The sequence below is a fragment of the Ceratotherium simum genome, chromosome 38 (assembly GCF_057802395.1).
Source record: "Ceratotherium simum simum isolate JZ-2026a chromosome 38, ASM5780239v1, whole genome shotgun sequence".
NCBI classification, from domain to species: Eukaryota; Metazoa; Chordata; class Mammalia; order Perissodactyla; family Rhinocerotidae; genus Ceratotherium; species Ceratotherium simum.
Genome location: NC_141937.1, coordinates 25668038 through 25694090, shown reverse-complemented (window position 1 = coordinate 25694090; position 26053 = coordinate 25668038).

Here is a 26053-nt window from a genome sequence, read left to right as displayed (position 1 = left end):
CTGTACACTCTGGAAGCCAAGCTACAGTAGCTTTGAAGCTATGTTGATCACAAGCCAACGAAATAAATCCTTTTCTTTCTCACAACTCGAAAAACACATGGAACATATACACATTTTATGAAACAACGTGCAATGCATTCTAGCATCTTCCGCTGTCTTAAAAAAGGTAAAGAAAGGTTGTGGGACAATTGCGTATCCACACGCAAAAAAAAACGAAATTATATTTCACCTCATATCATACACACACATAACACTTCTTGAAGAAGGCATAAGGGAAAATCTTTCTGACCTTGGATTAGACAAAGAGCTCTTAGACAATATACCAAAAGCAAAATCCATAAAAGAAAAATTGATAAATTGGATTTCTTTAAAAACTTAGTGCTTCAAAAGATATCATTAAGAAAATGAAAAGACAGGCCGGCCCTGTGGCTTGGTGGTTAAGTGCGCGCGCTGCGATGCTGGTGGCCCGGGTTCGGATCCCGGGTGCGCATCGAGGCACCACTTCTCCATTCATCCTGAGGCCGAGTCCCACATACAGCAACTAGAAGGATGTGCAGCTACGACATACAACTATCCACTGGGGCTTTGGGGGGAAAAATAAAATAAATAAAATCTTTAAAAAAAAAAAAGAAAATGAAAAGACAGGCTGGAAGAAAATATTTGCTAATCTTATATCTGATAAAGAAATATATCAAAGACCCTCATAATTCAGTAATAAGAAGATAAACAACCAATCACAGAATGCACAAAAGATTTGAAGATACGCAAATAGTCAATAAACACATGAAAATTAGACGCCGTTACACACCGACTAGAAGAGCTATAATCAGAAAGACAAATACTACCCCTTGGAGAGTGTGGAGCAACTGAAACACATACGTTGCTGTCGGGAATGTAAAATGGTACAGCCACTTTGGAAAATAATTTAGCAGTTTCTAAAAAGTTAAACATAAACTTTGCATATGACTCAGCAATTTCACTCCTAGGGCTATATCCAAGAGAAATGAAGACATATGTCTACCCGAAGACTTATACACAAATATTCGTAGCAGCATTATTTATATTAGCCCCAAACTGGAAACAATTCAAATGTCCATCAACTGGTGAGTGGATAGCACGCTGTGGTCTGTTCATACAGGGAGCTATTCAGCAATAAAAACTACTGATACGTTTTCAACATAGATGAACCTCAAAAATGCTATGCTAAGTAAAAGAAGCTAGACACAAAAGACTACATATGGTATGATTCCATTTACAGGAAATGTCCAGAAAAGGCAAATATAAGGAGACAGAAAGTAGATCAGTGGTTTCCTAGGACTGAGGATGGAAGGAGAGCTGAACTGCCATTGGCACAAGGAAAGTTTTTGGGGTGTTGCAAATGTTCTAATACTGGATTGTGGTGATGAGTTTACAACTACAAATTTACTAAAAATCACTGAAACGTACACTTAACGATAGGCGAATGCTGTGGTGTGTAAATTATACTTCAACAAAGCTGCTTTGAAAATTAAAAATAATGCTGGACAAAACCCACTAAATTGACTTCTTGACCCACTAATGGGTCAGGATCCATTGTGGAAAACATTAGCTTATTGTAAAGTAAGAAACTCCCCCAGATCCTTAGACTTCTCCCTGAAAGTTCCCTCCACTTCTTGCCCTAAGTGGAACCAGGACATCAGTTTTGTTTCCCAATGTTACGTCCAGATCTCCCCCAAACGTGGGCTTACACCCTTCTTCTCTGGAGTCCCTGTCATAGGGTTTGCCCTCCTCTACCCCTTCCTTGCGTCTAACCAATGGCCAAGTTCTTCAGCAGTTCTTCCTCAAACCTGTTCCTGTCTCCTCATTTCTACCCTTCTGCCTTAGTCTAGGCCACTGTCATCTCTTTCCTTGCTTATTGAAACAACTTCCATTTGGTCGCCTTGACTCTTATCTTGCCACTTTACCGCAGACAGGCCCTTCTAAAGCACGATCTTCTCATGCTCGTGCCTGTGTGAACGTTTCAGTGCCTTCTAGTGCCCACAGCATAGAGTCTGAATCCTTGACAAGGCAAGCAATGCCTGGCTGACAACAGATAATGAGTAAAATTTGTTGAAAGATAGAATGAATGTGTCTCCTGGCACTGATTTTCTCTTTAATTTTGTTATATCTCTTTGTAGGTACACCTCTCTTGCCTAAAAACTGAACACTCCTCCAGGACAGAGACTTATGTCATTATACTCATTTGTCTTCCTGAGCCCCTAGCACAAAGTGCGCCACTGTAGGAATCTGCTAGGCATTTGTAAGTGAATGAATGGAAGAGGGCTTTTCAAAGAACCGTATTAGGGCCCAAGAGTTTCTGGCTCCCCAGGAGGCTCTTGGCTGTGGTGTAACCAGCAGAGCCAACAAGAGGCTCCTGGTACAATATACAAACTCACCAAATGTTCCACATTCCCGAAATCTGCCTGGGGACTCATCATGCAGACACTGTTTTGACTTGGGAGAGTTGATTCACTTGGTTCTGGACTCCAGTCAGCAGCCTCTTCTTGCCAGGCACTTCTAGAATCTTCCAAAGAGGAGAAGAAGGCGTTTCACATTTATATTGAGCATAGAGAATTGAAAGATACCATTGACGTGTGTGGTAATAGTTTATATCCCAAATGTCTCTAGAAAGGCTCATTCATAGTCCATCTCATTATCAAGCCCGGCCAAGTGACAAATCTGCTCTACAGGAAGTGAGACAGGAAAGCATCTCACTGTCTTTTCCTTTCTACCAACTTGAAAATAAACTCCTTCAAAGTACATCTTCTTAGTTCACTGCTAAAACAGAGCCGGCCACCTTCACGGACTACTTGGCTGCCTGCGTCTAAAAAGGTCATTTTCATTTGATTCGAAAAGTTCCGCTGCATTTTTCAAAAAAAGAGTTGGCAATTTTCAGAAGAGTTGGATAACTATTTTTTACCCAAAGCTCTTACTGAAAAGAAAAATTACCATTGCATTCAGCCAAAGTAAGGCTGCCTCCTGTTAGAAAAGAACAGAATTCATATAGAGGACTTTACGTGTGGCCATTTTGACACTTCTTGATCTTCAAAATAGTGGATTTAATTAGATCATGTTCTTTAGAGAGATAAAGAATAAAACAAAATAGTCAGGATTCATAGAACAAAAATCTTCATGGAACTAACTTCTCAGAAGGAACCATTTTTGAATATTAAATACTTTTTGGGTTACTTGTTAACAAGTTTTAAGATATTTCACAGTCACATTTCCTTGCACACTCTGTTCTTGCCATCTCCTTGTTTTTGCTTTATTCTGGAAGACCATTCTCTCTCTGTCCTCCTCCTGGCCAAGACCTCTCTTCCTCCAGTGCCTAGTTTAAGTGCAATTTCCTCTGGGAGGCCTGTCCCTAAAACTTGAGCCATCACTAATGCTTTTCTGGAGAAATATTTATTGCATTTTGAGCAAAGGTTGTCAACTGGGGGCAGGGGTTGAGTGAGGGAAGCACATAAGAATCTTGTGTAATTTAAAAAGGACATCACAGTATATTTTGAAATAAAAGCAAAAACTATTAGTACTGGTTTAAGGATACGAAAAAGAAACAATCTTCTCAAGAGAGTAGAAGCTAGCCTCTCTTGCACCCACTTTTCTCCATATCAGAATCTCTAGGTGCAGTGCTTTTTATTCAATTGAGAAAAACTAACATGGAGTCTACACCACATGGTGCACTTCATATGTAATACTTAACGTGTGTAAAGTCCTTAACAGGTTACAAAGGGCTCACACACAGTTCTTAATTGGTCCTTGTTCCAACCTCGTAAGTGAGGTCAGTATCATCATCTCCATCTTAGATAAGACAGCTGAGTGTCTAAGAAGTTAAACAACATCTGTCATGACTCATTAGTAGCAAGGGGGAGACCAAGGCTAAGATCTATATTTAGTTTGCTTTCTCTTGCACCATGCTATTGAAGGGGATCAGAATATACCATCCCCAAATATGCCACTTTGGCATGAGGGTTATTTGGAGCTGAAGGTGATTGAGAAACAGCAGACACGGGAGGAGCTCTCTGATTCCCCTTTTTGCCTAAAGGCAAGGCATAGATATCCCTTTGTGAAGTCGTCTTCCCTGCCCTTTCCCATTCCAGGAAGAGGAGATGACTCTGATCACTGGAGAAAGCCCTGACTTGAGTCTGCATGACAAACCCCACAAAACAACCCTCATCTTCTGTTAGTCTCTCCCATGTATTTATCTTCCCACAATTTACTGCCTTAGAAACCCAAACCCCTCTGTCACTTCTCCACAATTGATCATCCTTTGTTAAAATGGTATATAAGTTCCCAGGCCTAACCACTTTGGGGAAGTTTTATGTTTCTGTGAGGCTACCCATGTGCATATGAAATAAACCTGTTCTCCTGCTACTCTGTCTTTTGTCAGTTTAATTCACAGTCCCCAGCCTAAGGGGGTAACCTACAAGGGGAGAGGAAGAGTTTTTCCTCTCTTACAGTATGATCTCAAGTTTTTCACGTCTGGTATCTCCAAATTCCTTGAGAGTTTTTTTTCCCCTTAACCTTCTCATTGTGTCTAGTACAAATTATTATTATTATTATTTTGGTGAGGAAGATTAGCCCTGAGCTAACATCTGTGCCACTCTTCCTCTGTCTTGTACGTGGGTCACCACCACTGCATGGTTTGATGAGTGGTGGTGTGTAGGCCCGCACCCGGGATCCAAACCTGTGAACCTGGGCCGCCAAAGCGGAGCGCGCACACTTAACCACTACACCACTAGGCAGGCCCCTGTCTACTACAATTATGAGCAAGTGGGTTCATGGATGGATGGATTTGCTACAAGAAATATTTAAGTTTAACATATAGCTGTTATAGGATTGAAACTAGAGGGATAAATATTTTGGCTTCCTCAACACTTTGTTAATATTTTCTAAATTAAGAAATCTGTAGAAACCCTAGTGCTATTTAGATGTTAATCATGATTATTCATTTGATACAGCTGGAAAGATTCAGGAGATGAATTTTGATCAAGGTCACAGGTCATTGGACCTTATTGTTCAATTGTTCAATTATTGTCGTTGGACTTTGTTGTTCATTGTTGTTCAATGACTATTTGTTATTGATTGGAAATTATTTCTCCTCTCAATACACATTTGAGTGTGCTTATCTGTACTTTAAACAGACTTCTCAAATGAAGACTACCGTGATCTTTGATAAAGACATTAAGACAATCAGTAAACTAGTCATCAGTTATTATTTTTTCATTTAAATATAGATCTCGTTTCTCCATATGAAAGGAAAAAGATGAGACAAAGTAGCTGGGCTAAGAAGGTCTGTACACAATAGAATTATATGACATTTTTGTAGGTGACCATAGAGCACCTGTGCAATCTAGCTGTGGCCTCCATGTCAATTAGAAATAGGTGATTCATGCGATGGCACTGAAATTGAAATAAGTATTGCAAGTTAATCAAGGCTGACTCCTCCTTTCTTAGCTGACGCTAAAAAACTTGGGTCTCTTGTCAGCTCTTACTAAGGAAGACAAAATAAACAATGCTTGCAGTTAATCACTGGCTCATGAACTACATTGCTAGGGGAAAAAAACATGTAGTTCCATGGTCTCTTCAAATGCAAAAGGACACAATATGTTTGTTGCAAGTTTGGAGCCAGTAAATTTTAAGATTTCCGCAAGTAAAATTTCCAAATAAATTCTTTTTTACCATAAATTTCTAGCACCAGGAAGAATTTAATACTTGATTATTGAGAGTCAGCAACGTTCCAGGAGCTTTCAAGATCATTATTTTATTTTCGCTCAATTATTACAATAACCTCAGGCTCTTGCCACAACACTACCCTGTTTTCAACTATCAATGATTGGAGAAAAAGTGCAGGCATATTTTAAAAAACGAAAAACATTTAAGAGCGCTCTGTACGTTTTTTAATTGTCTTATTTGACAGGTGTGTTCCATAAAGGAGAAAAAAATCAGAATCTCATAATTTTTAAATGTGAAAATTATCTTTATTAGAACTAGTGCAAATAAACATGCTGTCAAAATGAATCCTTTTGCCCCTAAAGGGGGTCATGTATTTATCAAATTCCCTGCATTTATTTCATACTAATTATTTTATTTCAGAGCGGAATGAATTACAGGAATTACATGATAATTATTTTGAACTCACATAAAGAGACTTATGTAAGTTACTAACCTCTAATTTTTCTCTCTAAATATTTGAAAGGTTTAGCATTAATGTTTAGAAAGGTTTTTCAAGTATTGTATTTAAGTACTTTCTCCCCAAGGACTGCACTATCCTTTTACTAGTTAACAATCTGACGGCTTCTGGCCAAAATAAACTCTTTAGCAAAATTACACTCGTGTGCTTACCATGGTGCAGTTATTTAAACACTTGGATTCCAGGAAACGAAGTTTTAACGTATTTAGGTAAATACTTTTTAACATTATCCAAATGGCTCCGTTAACTTAATTTACAAAATTATTCACAATTTCTGTTGCAAAGCAAACTTTCACTTCAGCAGAAGGCTATTGCACCAATTTCTTAAGAATTACTCTTACTGTGGGTCATCCCAGTTTTGTTCCACTCTGGAGAAATTCAAAATCGACCTAAATAATTAATACGTAGCTATTTCCCAGGGACAGAGACAGCATCACTAAACTCCAGACACTAAATTTGGAGTCAGGATACCTGAGTTTGAATGGAAACTTTTAGTTACGACGGAGATTCTTTGACGTAATTGGGAAATGATAACGATTTTACAGAACTGTGAGGCTTCAATTTCATAATCTATGTGAAAACACTTCATGAATCGACATTCAAAAGTTATTTGCTTTCCCCGGGGTGAGAGTACCCACATTTGTGACCGAGCCAATAAGAGTCAGCTGTAGCAATGGACAAACTATGAGTTGAAGCTCCTTCTGTACCTTTGCCTTGAGCTGGTATTTCTGCTTTGCTTTAGAAAAAAATCAGGGCCTATTCACTCCTACGCAGTTCATGACCCCCTGCCTGCTCCACCCCGGAGCCCCTCTCTGCGTGCTGGCACAGCTGGACCCTCATGGAGCCCGCCTATTACTAACTGTCCTCCACCCCCACCCCATTCTGGCTTCTGCAAGTCTCCCAGAGAACACAATCTTTCTCACCCGCATTTTCAAATTAGTTCACTTATGCAAAAGTACTTATTTCCCACGGCTTTTAAAACTTTTTTCCCTGGTAGTATTTTTTGTTATGATTGCAAAAAAAAATGGTATGATAAGATAATCACTTATTAAATAATAAACTTTATTACCAAGTCACACACCAAGAAAAGGATGATAAAATTATTTTTTCTACAAGCCCCAAATGGTGCCTAAAGTAGCATTTGGAAGGATGTCTCGCTGACCATCCACATCAGAGTCACATGGGGTGTTGAACAAAATGCAAGACCTCCAGATGTATCTGGGGGACTCAATAGTCTGGGTGCCATTTAAACTCCCCAGGGAAATGTTCCCCCCCAACATTTGCACCTGGTGGTAAGCTTACAGTCAGCACTTGAATATGTTTGGATTTACTGAGAACCCACCATATGTACAAATTTAACTTCAGTTTGACACTTTTACCTTTTATTTCTCCTCTTCATCCACAGCATACCCATTGTCACTCTCTAATCCACCGCTGACCCTTGAACCATTTTGTCCAGCCCCAAGGTATGTTGCGAGCACCACATGAAGAGGTGCGGGGTCCTGCTTGTAAACTCAGACTTCAGCTCGTGGTTTCTATTCGCTCCTCAAGCCTCATCCCATTCTGCATCTAAATCTCACCATAAATGGGGAAATTAATCTTGGAGGGGGGTGACATGGAGGAAGCGGCATTTCCTCATGATACCAGTGCCAGATCTCCACATAAGTGGACAGAGGCGAGCAAAAGGCTTTATGAGAAATTTCAGATTAATGTTACTCAAACATCTTCTGTGTTTTGAGTCATGTGAATTAGCAGGCTTATTTCCACAGGTTATATCACCAACCATACTGATACTGGCTCGATACAAGGTTGACATAAGGGAAGACATATTGTAGAAAAGAAACCATGTTGTAACTTTGAATGACCTCTGATTAACTGACCTGCTCTGTGGATTTTATGGCCCCTCCCAGCTGCAATAAGTCACTAACTTTGTTCTTTTGAGTTCCTTAGGAATGTGATGACCCCGGGACAGAGAGTCTATGCTGATAGCCATCATCACGACAACTGAAAGATCAGGGTGTAGGGCGTTGCTCTGGTCTCTGATGCATATCCAGTAAAACAAAAGACTATCACGAACTAAGACCAGATGCCTGCCCCCACCTGGAGACCAGACGGGTGCCCCCACCCTGAAATCAGATGCCTCCCCCACCGGGAGACCAGCCCTCTGTATAACTGGTCTGTAGTCTTTGTTCTGTAAGTTGGCCCTCTTTCCTCTTGCTAGCAAGCTGTAATAAACAGTCCTTTCTCTCCTACCGCCTCGCTTCTTGACTATTGGCATGTCTTGCGGTGGGCAGAAGACCCCCCCACCTTGGGCGGTAACAATACCATCACTACATCTCCTATAAACAAGAATAAAAGAATGCTTTGGGCCCTCTGAGTTAAATATTGAAAAAACAAAGTGTGAAAGTATTCCGACCAACAAGCCTATTTATTTAAGGTGAGATTAAATTAATAAAACATCATTCATCTCCCAGCTGATTTGGGAAAGTTCTCTATAACTTTCTGGGTCTATGCATCTCCTTCAGCTTGGTTACCAATTCTAGATAAATAACCACCAGTCAGGTCTTCAAGCTCTCTTCCTTCCTGATTCTGGGAAACACTTTTTTTAGAAATTATGGACCAAATAACAAGAATTTGTGTTCTCTCAAGTCCTTGGCTGGGCCTCAGAAGTAGTGTAATGGGTAATGCCTCTGAGACCTGGACAGCCTCGCTGTAAAACAACTGCCAAGATTAAGCTGATAACAACAACAGATGAAGTTAAATTCATATGGCAACACCGAAGGGCTAAGATCCTATTTGCACTGAGTCTCTAAATTCTCGTGCACTTGTTTATTCCTTCATTTGGAATTCTGAACTGAGTTTCATCTTGAGAAAATTGCCGTGAGAAGAAGTGAGCAGGGGCAGAAAGGATCCCATCTGAGTAGAGTGGGCACGAGGGAAAAACCATTACAAAGAGCTCAGAAGTTTTCTTTGTTTTTATTGTCTATCTTGATGAAAATTATAGAAACAAAGGCAAAGACAAAATGCAGCTGATGTCTTGCTTTTTTTTGACAAATCTAGTGGGGATCTTACCATTATTTGGGAGCTCACAGTCACTGAGGTTGCTCAGTGACTGACCATCGTTGGACAACTTAAGTCAATATACAGTTTTTCACATGTTGAACTAAAATTAGCTTCCCAGAATCTTCTACCCAATGATCTTATTTCTGTCCTCTGAGTATAAGAAATCAGGTCCAAGGAGTCCTCTTCTCCATGAAGACTCTTCATTCTTTACAAGCTCTAAAACAGCTCTCACACCAACCCTTAGTTTTCCCATCTCCAGTTCTTCCAACCATTTTTCATCCAGTCTTTTCAAGTATTGTTGTGATGGTACGATGGAAATATTACCCCCAGGGGGGACATCTGTTGCTTTTGCCTGTCCAGTATCCATTTCCCTCTGCCTCTATTTATAGGATTCTTCTATCATATGAGAACCTACCTTGTGGGGTTTAGGTAGAAATAATCCTGCTGCTACCAACCCCTCCAAACCGAGAATGTGCACGTGATCTACATATGGCCACCCCACCTGACCGTAATGATTGCCTCAGGGATGTGACCTAAGTCAGGTCAATGAGAGCCCACTAATGGGAAAGTGTTTTTCATTCTGCTAAGCTAGCAGAACGTAAGTCATAGATATTGAGGGTCATGTTGGCTACCATTTGGTGAGAACCTCTCTAAGAATGAAGACAACACACAGGCAAGAAAAGTCAAGAGATTGAGAGAGGCGGATGTCTCCCTACAGTGCACGCTTGGCTCCAACTTTGCTGTAAGTAGGTTTATCTTTGAAATTTATAAGTATATCATCCAATGTATTTTTTGTTGTTTTTGAGTTTTATCTATGTTGTTTTCAACTTAAAGCAAACTTAATTCACACACCTCTCTGCCATGGTAAGAGGTTGGACCAGGGCGTGGGCTCCAGTCTGCTCCCTTTATCCACTCCCTAGCCTCTCCACAGTCCCCCTGAGATCAGGCCTCTGAGAAGTTGATGCCATCAGCTGTCTTAGTTTGGGATCCCTTGGCTGCAAAAAGAAAGATTCGCATAACCAGCACCAATAATGCAAATGTTTATTAAAAGGATACAACAATGCAGTCATAAATGAAGTCTTCCTCCCTTTTAAGTTGGATCTGATTTATTTTAATGCAGTGTCTCAACATATTTAGATCGACCTAAATTTTGATTCCATCATCGTTTGAATTGGTTGTTCCTGGCAGGTGTGTATCTTCTGCATACTTTTATGAGTATGCCTTCTATGGCTTTATTTAAACCACTAATACAAAGCTGAACAGAACAAGGCCTCAGAGCCCTGTGGTCCATTGCTAGAAATCTATGTAGGTTAACGTGACTATTTATGAATATCCTTTGAGTCTAGTTAGCCAGCCAGCTGTAAAACTATCTAACATTTCTCTAATCCAGCTCACATTTCACTATCTTAACCATTAAGCTATCTCCAAGGAGACTTTGAAAAACACTCTTCTTAAAAGAGAAAAGTAATAACCCACCACACCTGGAACACACTATTCCCTCACTTCTTTCCAGAGGTAACTTCTACTAGAGAACTGGTCATTCTGAGTTGTCACTGTCCGCCTTTCCAACTAGACTAGGAGTTCCTAGAGCGGCCAAGCTCAGTGTCTGTAGGAGCATACTAGTCCCTTTGTGGTCATGAATTAGGTTTCAAATGTTTTATTTTATCTTACATATTGATGTGCGTAATTAATTAGAGAAAAAGACAGGCACTGGGGGCATGGGGAGAAGGAGAGATGGAGACTTTTGCAATAACCCAGAAGGGATTGGCTTGGCCCTTTTAAAGGATTTGTAAGATGATGGCATTGATTTTTGTTCTAAGATGATGGCATTGGTTTTCATAATAAAACAGAGGTGTCCTTAGTATTATTTTTACGCTTAAAAGCCATGATTAGGAAGTTGGAGGATAATAAATAGATTAGGTAGAAAGGGGAAAAGAGAGAAAAATAAAGCAGGTAGGCTGAGATGGAATGAAATGAACTGCAGAGCAGCAAAAGACAGGAAAAGCAGGAAAAAGAAAGCAGGAAACTTGCCTGATCCCCAGGAGGCGGATTTAATCATCCCCTTCCGGGGCCACTGGCCCAGGGGCAGGGAACATAATGATTTGGTTGCTGTGGGCTGGCCTCTAGGAGAGAGAGGAGATGAGCTGCCCACATCAATAGGAGATACCACTTGCGATACAATGAATGTTTTCATCCCCACCTCCCAGCCACCATTCATATATTGAAATCTGATCCCCAATGTGATGGCATTTGGAGGTGGACGTTTGGGAGATGCTTAGGTCACGAAGGTGGAGCCCTCATGAATGGGATTTAGGGTCCTTATAAAAGAGGCCCCACCAGCCCAGTGGTGTAGTAGTTAAGTTCGGCACGCTCTGTTTCGGTAGCCCAGGGTCCATGGGTTTTGATCCTGGGCGCGGACGTACACCACTCATCAAGCCATGCTGTGGTGACAGCCCACATACAAAATAGAGGAGGATTGGAACGGATGTTAGCTCAGGGCCAATGTTCCTCGAGCAAAAAGAGGAGGATTGACAACAGGTTTTAGCTCAGAGCCAATCTTCCTCAGCAAAAAAAACAGGCCCCAGAGAGACCCTTCATGCCTTCAACTACATGAGGACACAGTGAAAAGATAGCCATCTATGAACTAGGAAACCAGCTCTCACTAGACACTAAATCTGCTGATGCCTTGATCTTGGACTTCCCAGCCTCCAGAACTGTGAGAAATAAATTTCTGTTGTTTATAATCCACCACATGTTATTCTGGTATAGCAGCCCAAATGGAGTAAGATACCACTATTTGGGTTTCATAACTTAAGCAGTTGAATGTGGTTCAGATGAACTGGAGTATATATAGTCATATGTGTAGGAATACTACCAGCAAGCTAATGAGTTTTTACAAAATATCTATTTTAATTTCCAAAATAACCCTGATAAATGATACTACCACTCTCCTTTTTTTTTGCAGGTAAACTGAGGCTTGGAGATATTAAATAACAGTCTTAGGTCAGTGCCTAATTTGTGATGTCGCCAGACTGTGATTCCAGACCGTCCTTGCCAGGGCTCACAGATTTCAAGATTTGCTTTTCAGCTCACCGAGGACTAACAGGTTAAAACATTACCTCTTTTTAAGATGCCCATATTCTTTTTTTAAAAACAGTGACGTTAAACTGTATTTTATCACTCCCTGTTTCTTCAATAAGGTTTTTAATAAACTTCAAGGTTTGGATTCTTACTTGAAAGCAAGGAACAGACCCCCTTGTAACTGGAGGTGATATTCATCACTCTGGGGGTTGAAGGATATTGGCCTCCTCACGTGTTGAAAGGTAACACAGCTGCCTGCTATGAATCCCAGATCACAGACGTGGGAGGGGGATGGTCAAAACAAATGGAACATCTGGCCAAAGAATTTAGGTTTCCTCCTTCGGTTTTTCACTCTCTCAAGTGCCATCGCACAAGCTCTGAGGATCACTTATGGTCCTTGGAAGTCAACCCAAGTTGTTGGTCATGCTGTCAAAATTTCTTCTATCATTTTTCTTGTGAGAGCCATAAGGAAGCAAAAAAATGAAATAAAAGTAAAAGACCACTTCTCCCAGAAAGTTTGCAACTTACAATATTTATAAAGGCAATTAGTGGACTCTGTAACTGGATGTTACTTCATTTCTTTAATAATTAATTATTACATGCATCTATTATTGTGGATAATTATTTAATGAAAGCATTAGCGTAAAGTTCCTAAAAGCACTTAAACTGTAGCTCAAAGGATGTGATGGACCGACAAAAACTACTTTATAAATAAAGTAATTGGTAAAAAGTAACAATTTTCATGGTAAGAAAGCAGTGCATCTGCTTCTGAGTGCCATTTTTCTCCTCTTCCTCTTTTAGGTTACCGCTTCCTCTCTGTGTTTCGGCACTTCTCAAACCACCACTAGAGAAATTGGTATTAAATTTGGAGTTGTATGACAAGTTCTGATTCCGGGCATCTCCGGGTATTAGGATTGTCCCTATTAACTTTCCCATCCTGAGTTCTGGGAAAGCGTTGGTTGGTTCTAATCTTCAGAAGGATGCAGGTGGCTCTCACTGCCCTGGGAGATGGCTTAAGGGTTCCCTTCATCAACCCCGGAGGCAAATCAGTAAGGGAGTCTGAAATCAATGGTACCATTTTGATGCAGTGTGGGCTGGACCCATTGGGATCACTGTCACCAAGAACCTCTGAAGGATAGGCCCTAACTCAGATGTGGGAGACAAGGTTAAGACTCAAAGTTCCCCAGGCCTAAGACTTGCCTGTACTAATTGTTTGCTTAAAAGCTTCATTCTCTGCTTGTCCTTATTCTGTTTTGTTCTCTGGAGACTTGTGGGGTATCAGGAGTTGTGTGACACAGGAGGACCGATGAAGTAGAGAAAAGGGAAAATGAGCTATGAGAATAAAGTGGTTAAAAATAAATGATTGTGACACTTGATGGTGAAGGAAAAGGGTACATCTGCTCAGCAGATATCAGAGAAAGAAGCTTCAATCCCAGCTGTGAAAATCTTGCGAACAAGAAAAAAGACCAGGAACATAAGAAACAAGGCAAGCCGTAAGCCAGAGATGACAAACGCCAAGTGGCCGTGGCAGGCCCCGTGGAGCAGAGTTGGAATGACCAGGCTTAACTCATCCACTATCTCACAACCCTATTCTAAGAGTGGGTCTTCCAGTCAGAGCTCACTGCATCGCCAAGGCGCAGAAACCCACCGAAGCTAGCTCCTCCTACAGAGGAGACATAGAGGGACACTGAGAACTGTCGCAGAATCTAAGGTTGGTAAAGAAAATATAACCCTGCTTCTAGAGTCTGTAAGGCGCCCCAGGAATAGAATTTTCATTTGTCAGGGGTAGTGTGGCCTCTCATCTCACTTGTCTCTACCTGTCTCGTCCATTCTTCTCGCTCCTCTAGGTAAATACCTCTAGGTTCTAGGTATTTCCGCCATAAGCATCTTTGCTGTAGACATCTTTGCTGCGAGCATTTTCTCTGCATAACTAATTGGCCACATAACTCCACATCACTAATTTGGTTTCACTTTGTTGACAGTTTGGTTTCATTTCTCCATTTTTGTATTATATAAATCTTAGCTCTACATTTCCCTTAAAACTTTGGAACATCTATCAATGGACATGTGACAATATGCCAAGAACAAATGACAAAGTGTATAAGGCTTTCATGGTGCAATACAGAGCTCAGATACAAATATGCATCCTAGTATTCAGAAACTGATACTCCTGTTAATGAAGGAAGAAATTTTAGTAAAAAAGAAAAGCGCAATGAATGCAGAAGTCAACAATCCCCCCCCCAAAAAATGTATAATACTATGAATGAAAGACTTAGAATACAAGTGCTTAGGTACAACCCACAAAAAATTGGTTATTTGAGCAGTATTGCCATAAATCCAAACCCATTTTAAATGTATTCAAATATTTTGTATTTTGCAATAAAGCCTTTTTAATTTTGGTGTTCATTTTTCATGTTTCATTATGTCCTTTTTAATGCTCCTCTTTTATTTTTCGTTACTTTATCTTTTGCGGCAAAATTGCCTCGCGGCCAATTAGTTATGCTGCGAAGATGCTTGCGGCAAGGACGCTTTTGGGGAAAATACCAAGCATGCGTCAAGCTTGCTTCCTCAGCTAACTCATCAGCTTTTACATGATCTCAAAAGTGCCCACTCTAAGTTCCAAGTTTCTAGTACCTTCCTGCTCTCTTAACTCACAGAAATCTCTGTGCAAAATAGTTCAGATTATGAGAAATATAATCTGATTGGGATAGCTCATTGACCCAAACCAGAGAATACATGGCTAGCTGTCTGCTCAGGCTGCCATCGGAGTTTATCCCTGGCTCAATTAATGTGGTGTCTTGTGGTACTTGGGGCTGATTCTAGAAGTTACAAGTGGGGCAGTCATCATGGAACAAGGCTATATATTATAGGGTATGTATTGTAGGGTACGCCGAAATGATGGTGAGATAAGTGGTAGAGTATAAACACGATGAAGAGAGGAGGATAAAAGAGAAGCTCCTGTGCACTCATCCAGTGAACATGTGTTGAGATTTTTATGTGCCAAGACCATGCTGGGAGCTTGGAATACAACCTGTAAAGAGCTTATCCTCTAACTTATAGACACCCATCTATAATATAATGTGATAGATGCTTTAATAGAGATTTGAATCAACTGCTATGTGAAAATGGAGGAAAGAGAGTTAATTCTTCCTGGGAGACTCAGGAAAATCTTCAAAGGAGCTGATATTACTACTAAGCCTGGAAAAATCTACAGGACTCTTACAATAGATAAGTATGGAGAAGCCTTTTTTCAAAGCATTGTGTTATTTGATTCTCCTAACAGTGCTGTGAAGTATATTGAGCAGGTTATTTCCATTATATATATGAGAAAACTGAGACCTACAAAAGTTAAATTAATTGACTAAGGCCACCTAACCAGCGTGGGGTAAGTTCCAGACTAGATCCTAAGTCTTCCCACTTCTAGTTCACTGCTTTTTCTGTTTATATTGTGTTATGTGTAGAGACAAAACGATGGGCCAGTTCCATTGCCATCAATCACCCTAGAACCAGGAATAATATGCTATGATTTTAACCTGCCTTTCCTAAACTCAGTCTCCATCACTTCCTTCACAAAAACTGTTGTGTTTAGAACATATATCTGTCCAAGCTTGATGGAAAACCAATGGTACACTCAAACAGTTTGATTTGGGGAGAGTTTTAAAAAGGGGTGATTTACAGAGCTGCCGGCAAGGTTTAAGGTAACCAGTAGAGGATAGTGCAGGATCCCAGAATCGACAACAGCAGGATCCATTATCACCATGCCACCCCTAGATCTGAAGGGCAAAACGGGAGTGGAGTCACTAGAGCCCAGAGAGGGTCGCACGGAGAAGCCACCTGGCAGGAGCTTTGGCTTTCATTGGAGGACACAGCCAACCCCTGCCAACTACAACTTCCTCTCTTCTAGCTCTCAGAACTCGCCCAGCGCCTTCCACTGGCTAAACTCACCGGAAGTTGAGTTTAGGGGCCCATCAATGAGATCCACAAATGGCCAGCTTTGCAAGGCGAGGTCACATTAGCGAAGGATGGAGAGTGCATCCGGAGAGACGAATAAGGAGCATCCAGCACAGAGCATAAAGGGGGATATGCCTTGTGGGAGGCGAGGCGCGGGTTCTAATCTGTTTTGTTTTACTCTCCTTTCCCACTCACATACACGTCTGAAACCACACACACACACACACACACACACACATGCACGCACCCCATCATTCTCTTTTCTCCTTTTCCCTTGCTATTTCCCTTTGTTTTGGAAATCTGATCACTCGAGTCAGTGCCCTGGGTTTTTGGCCAGGAATCCACTCCAGGCCAACAGAGCCAAATCCACTTTGTCTCAGTCTCTCGGTCATTGCAAGTCCTGAACTGAACTTGAGGAGGTATGCCTGCCGGGGTGAAGGATGGGTTGCAAAAAAACCACTTATATGATTCTGTTGTGTTCCAAACTCTGTACTTCTCAGGACATTCTTGGTCCAGTCCGAGCGACCGCTCAATGGGGTCACTTTGGGCAGAAAAGCTTAGAGATCTAGGCTGAAGTTTCATAAGCTTTGACTGGATGACACCAGTGACCCTATTGTACCAACTGCAACCAGTCTACTCTCTCCAGGACTAGGCAGACGGGGCTGAGGCGGGCCAACCTGGATGTGGCAGATGAGTGCATCATCACAGCCAAAAGAGTGCTCTTAGAGGAGACCAACTAGAAAAACAAAAATTTTTTTGGCTCTTAATGTAATCAGGGCATCTAAAAGTTTATTTCCATGGAGAAACAATTCCTTGCTTTTTTGTTTTTGTTTTCGTTTATTTTGGTGAGGAAGATTGGCCCTGAGCTAACATCTGTTCCCAATCTTCCTCTTTTTGTTTGAGGAAGATTGTCCCTGAGCTAACATCCATGCCAATCTTCCTCCATTTCGTATGTGGGACACCTCCACAGCATGGCTTGATGAGTGGTGTATAGGTCCACACCTGGGATCCAAACCCATGAACCCCGGGCCACTGAAGCAGAGCATGCCAACTTAACCACTACACCACTGGGCCAGCCCCAACAATTCCTTGGTTTGTTTTGCTAATGAATGAAGTTTGCCTTGACTTCCTCTTTTGAAATAAAAATCATAGTCATGTGAATTATATTTGTAATCTTATTCAGTGATATTTTCCCTCTCAGAGCCTTGATAGGAAAGCCAATTTTATTGTAAGGTAGAAAAGTGGCAGTTTAAAAGGGGTGGGACGGTGGTGGTGTTTATTTTATATCATGAAGATTAATTTTACAAAATCTAACATTTTAACTAATAACTATGTGGCCATCAAAGTAAACTAAAATCTTATATTCAGATGATGTTGAAAATATGCTTCTTAAATCAGAGGTCTCAAATCAACAGTGGGCAGGTAGAATGAATCCAGAGAATCATTTGTTGTGGTTCATTGTTGTGTGCCCCTCTCCTCTACCTCATGTTTGCCCATCAGAACCCCACATAGTGCTTCTAGCCAATTATTCATCCCTTGGGAAGCTACCCACGCACATTAGTCTCTATCTTGAGCTTTGCCAAATTACTCCTACGTACTTTTTTAGTTCTCCTGCCGTAGGCAACAGGGAGTTTGGTTGTCCTAGAATTATTGTATCCTAGAGATACCACAAAAGAGTGCAGTGAGGACTCCAAGGGGGGGTGAAGGCAGAAGTACAAAATCTTCCACAATAGGGCAACATTTTGCAGAAAGGGAGATTTTCAAGAGAAAGAAGGAAGTTGCTTTTTTGGAAACAGAATGTCTGTTTTTTTTATCTTCCCCTCTGCCTTGCCTTCAACTTCTTTTTTCTTGGCTGAACTTTTAGAGAGTTGGGAGGAAGTTTTGAGTAAGTTTCTAATGTGTCAATTGGCAAAGCTAAAGGGCTTCACAAAATAATGGCGGGGCTCTGGTCTAATGAAATCTAGTATGGGAAGGTGTGAATGTCGGGTCAGATATAGGCAAAGACAGGAGGTAGGATTTACCTCCTCTTCCATCTTCTCCTTCTTCCCCCTCATTACTATGGCTAGTTTCTCAGGACACAGCCTTGTAACCCTATTATTCCTAGCCAGCAGTAGCGCATGGTCATAGCCTTTGCATTTTTGAAGCCATCAAAACAACCAACACACTTGACTTCAATTCCCTCACTATCCAACTTGAGGAAGCTAGCTAGCTCTTACAGACATGCACAGAGAACTAAGTGGTTGCAAGTAACTAATTGAGGCAGTGTACTTGTGTTTAAACTGGGACCTCTTGGAGACATTGCTCAAATATACAAAAATTACTCAGATGGTAAGGATTTGGAGAGCATGTGATTGGGCACTTGTGTTTTGGATGGACCAGGCCTTTTGGAAACCTTCCACTCTTGTCATTTCGACCTCCATCATGCCTCTTTTGCATAAGGCTGACCCTTAGAGTTTTACTGCAGGACTGGTTGGGAGCTGGGGTCAGAACCTCCCGACCCCAGCCTCAAATGTGGGAGAAGCTTGCAGTCGTTCAGCTTTGTTTGTTTGGTCTTTCAAACACACAAGCCAGAGGGCACTCAGTGACATCTAAGATTAGTGGCACTGCCGCTTGATGACTAATGCAATTAAATAAGTCTTGGTGCTGGCACAGGACTGCAATAACAAGTCCCATAGTGGTAAGTGCTTTTGCCAGATGGATTGCTCAAACCTTTGGAAGCACTCACAAGTACACATACTTAATCACTGCAGGCCGAGTTCGTGGAAAAATGACATGGTACTTGTGTGGGCGGAAGGTTCCTGTCACTTTCTTTGGGCCATCAATCCCATTGTCAACTTTTATAGCCAATGTTGTCCTGATTTCCTCTTTTGTGGGCTAGTGGTATTTGAGTGTTAGATATATAAAGAATTTAGGAGATCTAATGATTTTTTTCCCCAAATATCTTAGATTTTTCTGGAACAGGCCTGATTTCAAATATCCTGTCTCACTGCCTTTTAAAGTACATTCTGTACTCATCAAATTGGGTCCCAATTTTTACTTTAAAAGTAGGTTACAACATTTCCTCTATTCAGTTTATTAGAGAACACAACTTGCCTGCCCAAGAGGGAGGTATGTATTGCAAAGTAAGTTCAGGCTTGTCAAAACCTAATTGAATCTATTGTTCAATTCATTTATCCCAATAAATCAACACCGCATTCAATTTTTCCTTCAATCAATATTTACCACTTCAGAGATAGAGATTCGGTGTGATAGAATACCTCTCCTCAAGGAGTTTATAGTTTAGTTGAAGGGGCAAACCCGGCACTCATGAATGATTGTAAACAAGGAGCATGGATAAGTAGTGTGATAATTGTATAGTATAGATTATTACTGTTATAGAAGTTCAGGAAGAGAGAAACAAGTACAGGAAGGCACAGTCAGTCAAGTCTTAGAAAGGGGGTGGCATATGAATGGACCCCCAAGGTTTCGTTGGACTTGGGTAGACACAGAAGAAGACTGCTCGTGTAGGGAAGATACACAAGAAAGAGACTGTGGAGGGCATGTATACCAAGACTAGGCTGAAGGAGTGGGGGTTTTAACTGGTGAGGAATGAGACACAAAATGAAGATATGTAAGGTTAGAATATGGAGAGCCTTAAGACAGACTTAGAGGTGTAGTCAACAGGAACCCACTTCAAGGTTTAGATGAAAAGTTTAATTTCAGGACCCTTAGGCTGGATGGTCTTCCATTATGATTCTAGTCGTAGTAAGGAGGCCTTAGACTAACTTGGTATAAATGAAATGGAAAAGGAAAGAGAGACATGAATGATAATGAAAAAGATCTATCCAGACTAGATAAAGGAACAAAGAGGAAGAGTACCTCACGGGTTACTCCAAACCAACAGTGCCCACGGGAATCACTGAATAAATCTATTATATTGAATTGAGAGGATATTGATGCCACTGACAGAGAGGAGACTTTAGAAGGGCCTCTCATGTGGAAAGGAGACGAATTGGGTTTTGAATTCCTGGATTCTGAGATGATGAAGGGAAATTAAAATTAAAATCTCTCTTAGATGATCAAAGAGGTACGTGAGTCTCGGGCGAGATGTCATGAAAAGAATCACCTGCAAGAAGGTGACACTGAAACCATGGTCATGGCTGACCACTCCAAGGAAGAGAGCCTATAGCAAGAGAAGAGCAGAGGCCCAGGGTGAAGCTTTGCTGTTATTCTCCCTTAAATGTGAGGACCAGTTATATTCCACATGGAAGTTCTTCCCAGTCCTGAGAGATGTTAGAATAACAGACCTGGGTACATAATCCTCTCATACTTGATCAAACGACATTTTATTATTGAAACTCCACAGGAGAGCTATTTTTAAAACATATTCACTTTTGCTAAATTTAAAAAATAAGTTTTCAGAATTAATGGGATATGTTTTGAGGTCCCAACCTGAAGTTGTGTAAGTCAACCGTAAACATAGTGTGTGGTGTAATTTACGTCTTTCGCTCTCTCTGTTTCTACTCTGACGTAGGTTATCACATAGCTACCTTGCTAAGTTGCACAGCTGTGATTATGCTGGTTCTTAGATGAGAAAACCAAAGACCATAAGAACTTGGTAGCTTGATGCAGATCCAATAGTAAATGGCAGAAACAAGGCTGTTACTAAGGTTTTCTGATTCCAAATGCTGTGTTCTTTCTGCTATGTGATGAGAAAAGTCACGTTCAACAGCAATGCCGAAAAGGTGAGACCTCTCCCAAAAAACCAGAACAGCTCCCTGCAATGCTAGATCTTCAGGAAGAATCTTCAAGGGAAGCACACTGCTAATGTCTCTCCTCTTCCTGTATCCCACAGTGCATGCACACGTGCACACAGATACTTGCAAACCCAAACCTCCTGAAAGACCCGTCAGGGTCAGGAGAAGAATTACAGTCCATGGCAAGTACATAGGTGTTGGATATACAGGGAGTAATTATGCTGCTACATATTCATACTTAATAAATATAAGGGCTTCTCTGTTTGCAAACTTACAACTCCCAACTGTCCATACAGATGAACAAAACTACTTTTTTTTTTCTGGAAGATTGGCCCTGCGCTAACATCTGTTGCCAATCTTCCTCTTTTTCTTTTTTCTCCCTAGAGCCCCAGATATACATAGTTGTATATCATAGTCGTAGATTTGTAGCTCTTCTATGGGGGACGCTGCCTCAGCATGGCTTGATGAGTGGTGAGCAGGTCTGCACCCAGGATCTGAACCTGTGAACCCCATGCCACCAAAGAGGAGCATGTGAACTTAACCACTACGCCACCAGGCCGGCCTCCAAAACTACTTTCCAGAGCAAATTCCACCATCGCTGCTCTTCCAACAGATGGTACCATGCTTGCACACAGACATTTTAGCCTTGACTAGAGTTTGTTAGTCTGTGGCCAAAATCATGAACTCCAGCAGGTAAAGAAAGCGAATGAAGTGAGAACAGAATAAGACAAGAGTGTAAAGCTTGTGATGGATGGAGTGGTTCATGCTCTATCAAAAGGGGGCAGCCAAGTCCCCCCTCTGGCCAATTGTCATCATGAGGGATTGGGGGCCCACCCTTCAAAATATTCTGATTTTTCAAGCTGATGTGAAAATTCTAGTTTTTCTGTGAAATCTCCTGGTTTTAAATTTTTGCGGCTAATTCTCCTTTTATAAAAGCTCTGTGCAGACTAAACACACCCACATCTGCAGGCCAGATTGTGTTTGTGTTTTTTTAGTTAGTTTATTAACATTATTGACTCCATCATGTCCAAAAAGTGCAAAGCTTTTGGAGAGAGATGAAAGTGATAAGAAGAGGGCCAAGAAAATTCTAAATTCTGAACTAATGCCATCAATATGCACGGTTCTCTGGAGAAAACTAACTTTACATGGCTACGGATACATTAACAGATTCAAAAGTAACACTTTGGAGGCAGGAACACATGGACTTATGAACAGCTTTTAAGAACCTTATGTATTTGTAAAGACAGAAGCATCAACAACGAACATTTATGTTGTAAAACTTGCTTTAAAAGGGATTCTCTTAACATGTTCACAAAAGGAATACTGCTCTGTGACTCCAAGCAGGTTGAAAGTCTCTGGAATTAAAAAAATTATATCAAAATGAGCTCTGAAGGCAAGACTAGCTGATGAAAAACAATCTAACCACTAAATAAGAGAGAGACTGCAGGAAAGACATTGTGGTAAGGTAAAAAAAACTACATGGAGGGGCTGGTCCCATGGCCCAGTGGTTAAGTTAGGCACACTCTGCTTTGGCGGCCCAGGGTTCATGGGTTCAGTTCCTGGGCTCAGACCTACACCACTCATCCGCTATGCTGTGGCGGTGACCCACACACAAAATAGGGGAAGACTGACCCCAGACGTTAACTCAGGGCGAATCTTCCACAGCACAAAACAACAACAACAAAAAACTACATGGAATTTGGAATCAGAGGACCTGGACTTTAGCCTTAGCTCTGTTATTAATATGTACCTGACCTTGAGCAAGTCTTATGACGTTTATGTAGTTCACCATCATTCTCTATAGAATAAGAGTGATAATTACTTTCATCACAAAATTGTTGTATTCATTATAATAATGCAATGAGTTTAGAAGTTTTAAAGCTTAAATGAGTTTTTAAAATATTACTCTTAAAATGATAATAATAAAGAAGAAGAAGAGGATGGCGAGGGGAGGAGACAGTAAACATATCAGGTAAAGTGTATAAAGCAGCAACCTTTTGTACTCCATGAAAAAAACCCTTCCTGGCTCCTTTTAGATTAAAAGAGAAGGTAGCCTTCTAAGGCACCTTCCTGTAAAATACTCTAATTCCAAAATAATGTGAGCATGGGGGGACAGCTACCATTCACCAAAGCTGTTCAAGCAAAGCTATCTTCAGAGCTGGGACACGTTAAATCCCGGGTAGTGGTTGATAACAGTTTGCCCTTATTTTTACAATTAAAATCCTTTCTATTGCATTGAAAAAGCTTGACCTGAGAATGGGATATTTTGGAGTGCACACATGTGCACCACGACTTGCAATGCAGAAAAGTGTAAGAGACGGGGGGGGGGGGGGATGCCAACTCCTGTCACCCTGGGAGAGAGTCCAGTGCAAGGATATGGTAGTAAGTGAGAGAATGACAGTGAAGCAGATAAGATACTGCCACACTTCTACCATTTTATATTAAATTTATACTTATATCAATTTATAATAAGCGTTTGACAGCATGTATGTCAAGACTTCCTTAGCTAATTTATTAGTTTAAAAAGAGTTTGAGGGAGACTCCTACTCCAGACGTGACTGAATAACTGGGACTAGACTTACCCTCTTACCACAAACAACAAAAAAACTGGACGTAATATACGAGGAAATAGTTTCGGGACACTGGATGACAGGCAACACAGGACTGTGGGCTCTCAGAGAATGGAAACATAAGGTAAGCCCAGTGATGACCCTGGCTATCTGTTTGGAAGCTTTTCTGCATCGTGAATCATGGTGAGAGAGATCGCAAGTGGAGTCTGGCAATCTTTATTTGAGGAGACAGAGATTGAAGCTTGAGAGGATTGAGCTGGCTGGAACTTGTGGGGCAGAGTACTGTGGGGGATGGGAGGTAGTGCACGGAGAAAGAGTTCCAGAAAACTTCAGAAGGATCAACAAGCACATTAAGTGTAAACAGTTTAAATGCTCCAATTAAAAGATAGAGATTGTCCCACTGGATAAAAAAGAAAGACCCAACTATATGCCGCCTACAACAAATCCACTTTACATATAGAAACACAAATAGGTTAGAAGTAAAATAATGAAATGAGAGGTATCATGCTAATATTACAAACAAATAAATAAGAAAAAAAATTTAAGCTGAAGTTTCTATATTAATGTCAGGCAAAATAGATTTCACAGCAGTGAATATTACTAGAGGTAAAAAGGCTATTTCATAATGATAAAGGTTAACTAATCAAGAGAACATAGCAATCCTAAATGTTCATGCAACTAGTAATAGATCTTCAAAATACATGGAATGAATCTGATAAAACTGCAAGGACATATAGACAATCTATGATTATAATCAGAGAGTTCAACACCCCTTTCTCAATAACTGATCAAACAAGTTGACATAAAATCAGTAAGGATACAGAAAATTTAAACAATTCTATCAATCAAATTGACCTAATTGACGTTTACAGAACACTCCACTGAACAAGAGCAGGATGAGTATTCATTCTGCCCAAGTGCACACAGAACATTTACCAAGATAGACCATATTCTGGGCACATAAAAGAAGTCTCAAAAAATATAACAGAGTTCCAGTCATACAGAGTATGTTCTCTGACCAAAATTAAATTAAAAATCTACAACAGAAAGTTATCTGGAAACATCTTCAAATATTTGGAAACCAAGTTACACACTTTTAAGTAACCCATGGGCCAAGGAAGAAACCAAAAAATAAATTAGAAAGTATTTTGAACTGAGTGACAATGAAAACACATTCTTATACTTGTGGGATGCAATTAAAGCAGTACTAGAGAGTATTAAAAAAAAGATAAAAATGATTATTATGAACGACTTCATACTAACAAATTCCATGCCCAAAAATTTGACAACTGAGATTAATTCCTTGAAATACAAAACTTATCAAAGTCCACACAAAAAGAAATAGATAAACTGAATAGCTCAATATCTATAAAAGAAAGTTAATTCATATTTAAAAACCTTTCCATGAAGAAAACTCCAGGCCCATATGGCTTCACTGGGGAATTCTAGAAAATATTTAAGAAAAAAAAAGATCATTTCTACCCAAACTCTTCCAAGAAATTGAAGAGGAGTGATTACTTCCCAATTCATTCTCCAAGGCCAGCATTGCTCTGACAAAGACATTTCAAGAGAAAAAAAGAGACCCACACATACATGATCAATTCGTTTTTGACAAGGGGCCAAGGTAATTCAATGGAGACTTTTAAACAAATGGTGCTAGCAAATCTGGACATCCACCCAAGTGCGAAAGAAAATTAAGAAAAAAACGGCAACTCTTACTTCATACCATATACAAAAATACAAAAAGTAACTCAAATTGTATCATAGTCTTAAGTGTAAAATGTAAAATTATATAACTTCTAGGGGAAAACACAGGAAAATCCTCGTGACCCTGGGATGGGCAAATTGATAAGTAAATTACAAACTTCTGCTCTTTGAAAGATACCTTAAAGAAAACAAAAAGACAAGCAACAAAGTAGGAGAAAATATTTGCAAAACACATCTCTGAAGAATGACTTGTATCCAGAACATATAAAGAACACTTAATAATAAAACTCCATAAAAAACCAGCAAAAGATTTAAACAGACATTTCACTAAAGAGATATGCTTAGAAAATAAGCACTTAAAAAGATACTCAACATCATTAGTCATTGGGGAGATGTGAACAAGGACTGCAATGAGACACCATTATGCACCTATTGAAATGGCTGAAATATTAAAAACTGCAAATACCAAGCGCTGATGAGGCAGTAGGTCAAATGAAACTTTCACACATTACTGGTAAGAATACAAAATTATACAGTTAACTTAGAAAGCAATTTGGCAATTTTTTAGAAACATAGACATACCATTCGAACAAGCAATCCCATTCCTAGGTATTTATCTAAGAGAAATAAAAGTAAATATCCCAGAAAGACATATATGCAACTATTTATAGCTGCTTTCTTCATAGTTTCCAAAAACAGAAATTATTCAAATGTCCATCGACAGACAAATAGAT